Raw genomic sequence first — 6525 nt, forward strand, 5'->3', positions numbered from 1 at the left:
AAAAAATTGTCGCCCACCCGGATTCCGAAATACTTACGCGATTTGCTCGAACACGCCGCGGATTGACGTACATCCGCTTGCTTTAAGAGACAGCCGAATACTGCCAGTACAGGTGAGGCAGGACACGAGGCGGTTCAAATACAGACGTTGGCTGTCAGAGCCCTTTGAGTTTTGCCGACGAAATTGTACTCGCGCGCTCGGACAAAATTTAAACTTCGATCACGAGTTATTTACCACAATTAATTTAATAGTGTATGTGCTCAGTGATAGTAAATATCATCTAGTTTAAGTATTTGACACTAAACTAGTGATACTAATGTAGAATTTTTCGTAGGATTTTTCATTATGCTCAAAAGTAGATTCCGGAGCGGGCACGGGAGTAGTAATTTGAGCCTTTTGGTATTTTTAAGTGTACTATAAAAACCAATTAATCAGTGAATTCATATGGAACTCGGTGTGAAAGTGTGACTTCTTTATGTAAAAAAAAAATGGTAAGTATTATCTGATACTAACCCGCGATTTTCATCACGGACAGAAAAAAAATCGTGTTCAGAAATTGACCCCTAGATACTAGGCCGGTTTCTCCACCACTTGACGACGAACACGAGGCTCCATCTACGAGTACACCGTGTAACTCACCATCACCTCCGACGGCTCGTCAGACAGGAAGCCCGTCATATTTCTATGTGGGGGAGAAAAGGGACAATCGAAGACCAGATACTGTCGACCCAGCAGGGCATGAGCATCCGGCTCCACCGATTGCCGGTACCTCGGACGAGGATGAATTCCAAGAAGCGATCGAGGAACCTCGACCAGGCGAGCCTCATAGGGATCCACCACCAGTGGTGAACCCCAGAATAAGATTGCGTAACCGTCCCAAGGTCAATTATAAAATATAGGTCACTAGAATATTGTTATTTCTAGTTTAGAGATAGTATTTATACTAGGGGAAGGAAATGTTATGTATGCACGTTTGCGTCTGTGTGTGTGGCTGCGCCCACCTTAACCGTTACCGTTAGCTACACAATAAACTAGTGCGAATAGAGCAGCCCGTGGTTTCACTCGTGTCCTCGTACTCATCAGTTCACAATCTACACAGAGCATTCCGCATTACAATGGTTTCTCCATCTAGATAATCCAACCGGACGTCTAGCCCGCTGGAGTATTCGTCTATCTACATTTAACTTCGAAATTAAACATAAACGTGGTAAAGATCATCTAATCCCTGACGCTTTATCACGCTTACCATCAGTAGACGTTATTAACTACAACAGTTCTAATACCAATGACGACTGGTATAATAATATCTACGCTAAATGCAGTTCTAACCCCAACACCACTCCAGATTACATAATACATGATAATAAGTTATACCGATACTCAAAAACCCCTTCGTTACTCCAATCAGAGTATAATTGGAAAGAAGTTATCCCACTAGAGTACAGAATACCCATTATCACAGAAAATCATTCCACCCCAACTTGCGCTCATTTCGGAACATTTAAAACATACAATAAAGTTAAATTGAAATATTTTTGGCCAGGAATGTACAAAGATATTTCAAATTTTATTGCCAAATGCGAGACTTGCTTAGCTTGCAAACACCAAACTCAACTAAAACTTGGTCTAATGGGTAAACCTAAGCAATGCTCTCGACCCTTTCAATGCATTTCAATAGATTTGATCGGCCCCTTGCCTACTACACTAAAACACAACAGATTCATCTTTGTCGTTACTTGCTGTTTTTCAAAATACTGCCTCCTCTTTGCGATTAAACGTGCTACGTCATCAGTAATCGTTCATATTCTAGAAAACCTAGTTTTCCTGGTGTACGGTATCCCACAGACCATAATTCTTGACCACGGTCCTCAATTCGTTAGTCAAGAAACAACGGATTTATTCCACTCCTATCATATCCCAAAAATACACTATTGCGCAATTAAATGCGCCCAACTGTAACACGGCTGTTTGGTAAGGGGGTAAAATAAATAAAAGAAAAGCTCCGGCTTGTGGAAAATGGAAACAGCCATGTTAACAAAAATAAAATTAAATCGAAATTAAATTAAATGGACTAAACGGAAACCTTGCTGCAGGAAAGCTAGGAGGAGAAACAATTAAACAAATTTATATCTAACAAACTTTATTAATCTAATCATTTACTGTTAAATGCTCAGTGGTAAAGCTGGGTCGCTTCACAGGTTCTAGTTATAAGGGTTTACACCCATTAATTAAAAACTAAAAACTAAATTTCGAAATACCTAAGTTTTATGCACCAGAACTTTCAAAACTTCAAACTGAATAAAATTAAATTATAATTAACCATTTTAAATTTGTAGTTGGTGGCGGATGCCACTCAAAAGTTATGCAACAGACCGACCTCAAAAACTGCTGCTGGAACTGCAGCAGCGGGGGCGTACTCGCCTTTCCCCGGGAAGCTGGCCGCTAACCTGGTTGGAGCCGGCCGCTGCAGATGGCGTGGTACAGATCCCACAGCCTCATATTACAACTTCTAAACATCTTCAAATGAATTCCAAAAGAAATCGAAAGCTCTTCCAAAAAATTCACAAGCTCTTCAAAAAAGTTCACAAGCTCTTCAAAAGAAAGTTCACAAGCTCCCGGCTCCTGTAAACCGAGAAATGGATACATTAGCCGACGCCTTAATGGCCGCTAAAGAAAATATGAAACAATTGGAAATTTAGCTCACCGCACTGGAAGCTGTTAGGACTTCTGGCGGAGCACTCCCAACCCTCGAGCAGGAGTCAACTCTGTAAAGAACCAAAAACCTGGTTAAGGACGAACCCACAACGTTTCGCGCCATTGTGGAGTTGATCACACCTAAATTCCATTTGTACTTACTCAGTGGAGCACACCGAAGGACTCGAGCTGCTTCCAGCATTTCGACCAACATGGCGAATGTGTGGTCTCACCACAAATAGTACTCATGCGAGCGTGCGTCCCCGGAGGGGTCCACACATCAAAAGTGCATGTCATCTCAAAATGACCTCCTCATATGTTGAGTACAAAAGGCCAAAACAAAAGTAGGGTGCCAATCCCTTGAAGACACAAATCCTACGAAAATTCTGACTGATTTATTTAACAATTCACTCCTGAGCCTAAGAAATATATTTTATCAATAAATCTAATAAAGTTTCATTTCAGAGCCCCCTTTTTGGAGTCTGTAATTCCTATGTTTTATATAACATCTAAATTCTCTCTTACCTAAAAAAACATATCTAAATCATCCAAAGTTTTCCTGGAGTGACAACCTAAATATCCCAAGTTTTAATTATTTTTACTCGTATGACAACCCCGACAACAGATAAGCATAAAGAGGTGCATCTGAATGCAACAGATTATGCAAATAAGTGCAACCAATCGAGTTAGTTTGGGATATTGTTAAAATCGTCGAAATAAGAAAAGGAATTCAACCCAAAAATATTAATTTAAAATTTAAGAAAATGTCTACGTTACAATACCCCCCTCCCCGATTTTAAGGTTCAACGTAGGTGAACCGCTCGCTGTCCTCAGCGACTTGCACCACTAACACAAAATGAGGGCCAGAAAACTAATCTACTCAAAAAAACTGATCTAGAAAACCTAGAATCTCAACAAAAGGTCTGACGCAACTTCGAGATTCAAACTTACCAAAAATGCTCAAACAAACTACCCAAAATCTAAAAGTGAAATCATACCAACGTTAATCAATCTAAACAAACTGCTGTTCTGACCGAACAAAAAAATCTAAACAACATCTCGAACCCACGTCAACACCACGGAAGGTGAAAAAAAAACTATGCGGCCAACTGCGCTGCACATAGAAAAAAACCTCCGTCTATCCTTCCAACCCGTAAACAAACTGTTGGCCTTCCCAGTACAACGCGATAAAAGCTTGTTGTGCAGGACCGATGTTCAGCATTCCTCAAAAAACTCAGCTAGACCGGGCGAAATGAAACCTATAGTCCACTAACTATAAGCCTTCAACTAAAACCTTCGTTGCAACCCTACCGGTTGAGGACACTAAGGTTCGTCCCAACCCTTCAGGTAGACAACAATCATCAAAGAACCCTAAAAAATCCAAAACGGCCCTTTGAGTTGGTAAGGTACACCTGTCCCCACCCAACTCTCCGGAATCAAAAAAAAACCATACCAAAAAATATGAAAATATGGTATACCTAAACAAAACGAGGTAGGTACATAATAGGCAGTTGAGTGGTTTGTCGTCCTTGGCGGCACGACGACTGGTACCAGACGAGGGGTCGTGCGTCCAAGGATAACTCCCCAAAACTCTAAAACCACACTAAATCTAAAAAACTTCAACCATTTGGCTGACTTGCATTGCGGTAGCAGGCGTAAAAAGGTGGCGGAGACACCGTGTGCCGTTCCAACGCCTTCAAAAATGGCACATTGGATCGTCAACACGATAAAAAGAGGTACCAAACCAAAAGGGGTACCGCGGTCGATATGTCCAAAAAAGCAAGAACCCAATTTAAAACAGCCCCTCAAAAATGGTAACTGCTGGGTATGAACCCCATACCGACCAAAAGCGTAGCCACAAATACGCAAAATTGCACAAAACCGTGCTCGAGTGTGGTAAGCACTCGAAACCTACTACCGAAATCCAAATTTGCCATGTTAAGGACTCGCTCTGACCTTAAAAAGTGAGCAAGTTGTTTCGCCCCAAATATACTTCACACACTTTACCATACCTTTCATATCTCATCTGTCGCCCCTACCATACTTCACGCATTTCAAATCCCGTTCTTCCATCCCCAAACAAAATTAGTAGTGAATACAGTCAGTGCTGTTCACCACGTACCGTGCATAAAGTCGTGATTGGATATTTTACCATAATACCCAACACTCCAAACGAGACAACCGTGAAACTAAACGTTATTGTGTAGGCGAGGCCTTGGAAAATACCACCTCATTGAAAACCTACCCAAAAACTTGTGTCAAAATCCCAAAACATGCCACGAGCCTTATTCGAAATTCCCGCCAAATCTCAAAACGAAATTTTAAACTAAAATCTTGGCCGAATTAAAAAAACTACTTCAAATTAATTTATCTCATTAAATTTGAGTACTAAAACCTGACTAAAACCAAATCTCGTAACGTTCTAAACCAAAATAACTATATTGTATTTAACTAAATAAATATCAATATTCAAACAAATTTCAAAATCACATTTTAAAAAAAAACGAGCGTTTTTTTAAACGCCGAACTCGTTACGAAATAAAGAAAACATTACTAAAAATTACGCGTTTCCGAACGCACCCTAGTGACGTCTCTGTGTTTTAAAAAGAAATTTTATGCATTAAAAAAAATTACTTTGCACTTTAAACTAAATCACAAGAGTAAAATTTTGGTTGTAAATACCATTCTAATTTGGAAAATTACCATTTAATATGAAACACAAGTCGTAAGTTGTGTGGAGTACCATTAAAAACTCGAAACCGCTAAATAAATGTCGATTTCAGCGACTCAAAACTCGACTCAGAGTTAATCGAAAACTACCAAAAATTCAGGTAAAACACTAAATTATGAGATCAGGAGTCATCTTATTTCACACGATTACCCCTCTCCCTTCAAAATAAACGCTAAGTGTCATTGCAAAGCCAAATGAAATAAACTAACCAAAAATGTATTGCATACCTCAAAATTTAAGTGAAATTGTTACAGATTACATCAAAACCGTGCTGACTTTGGATATATTACCACTACAAAAACAAAAAACATCCAGCCATTTCTACAACTGGACAGCCAGACCACAGGAATTGCTAATTTTGAAAATTAAATGATGTCAATTGTTCTGGAACTGAATGCGCTAGCACGCCAAAGAAGAATATCTTCAATCTTTCAGAAGTTTAAATCACTATGAAACACCACAAGAAGCTTGCCGGACACTACTGCCAGACCATACTTCTATAATAAACTGGTTCCCCTGCGGCTATGCGGAGAGCTCTGAAAAACAAAATGCCGACACCGCTTCCACAGCTGCTTGGACCTAGGATAAGCTCCTGATTGGCATTGACCTTCCTAAATAAATTATTATCAATAAGCTGTGAAATTGAGTGTTGCGTTTCAACTTTAATATACTAAATATGCTACTGCATTGAAATTTCTGGTGCTTCATGTTTACAACAAATGTGCTGTGTAATAAAATGAAATTAAATTATGTTAATTGTGTTAACTATTGTTTTCCTTAACAATACTTGGTATGTGGTGAAATTACTATGCCTTTAGGCTTAACCGTACAAAACAAATCTCTGTGTAAAAAGTTACAAAATTTATATACAAACTATTGAAAAAAGTGCAGTTCCAGCAAACATATAAAAATAATAAAGTGACAAGTTTCTATTAAAATTCACAAATCTTTCTCTTAAAATATGAAATTCTAAACTAAATACAAATATTACATGTGATCCCAAGTGGCAAAATTGTGTTCTCTTTTTTTATGTTATAAAATACAACATTTTTTATTTTTAATTGAAATTAAAATGTTAAATGTGAAACCAAACGAAATAC

The 6525-nt window shown here is 38.8% G+C and overlaps 1 long non-coding RNA gene across 1 annotated transcript; it reads left to right on the forward strand.

The window, feature by feature from the left end:
- Positions 1–5036: 5036 nt before the first annotated feature.
- Positions 5037–6182, forward strand: LOC134805878 (uncharacterized). The gene is made up of 2 exons (XR_010146419.1): positions 5037–5525; positions 5680–6182. It is a non-coding gene; the product is annotated as an uncharacterized LOC134805878 (long non-coding RNA).
- The last annotated feature ends 343 nt before the right edge of the window (positions 6183–6525 follow it).

This window comes from Cydia splendana, unplaced genomic scaffold (assembly GCF_910591565.1).
Source record: "Cydia splendana unplaced genomic scaffold, ilCydSple1.2 scaffold_72_ctg1, whole genome shotgun sequence".
Classification (NCBI taxonomy): domain Eukaryota; kingdom Metazoa; phylum Arthropoda; class Insecta; order Lepidoptera; family Tortricidae; genus Cydia; species Cydia splendana.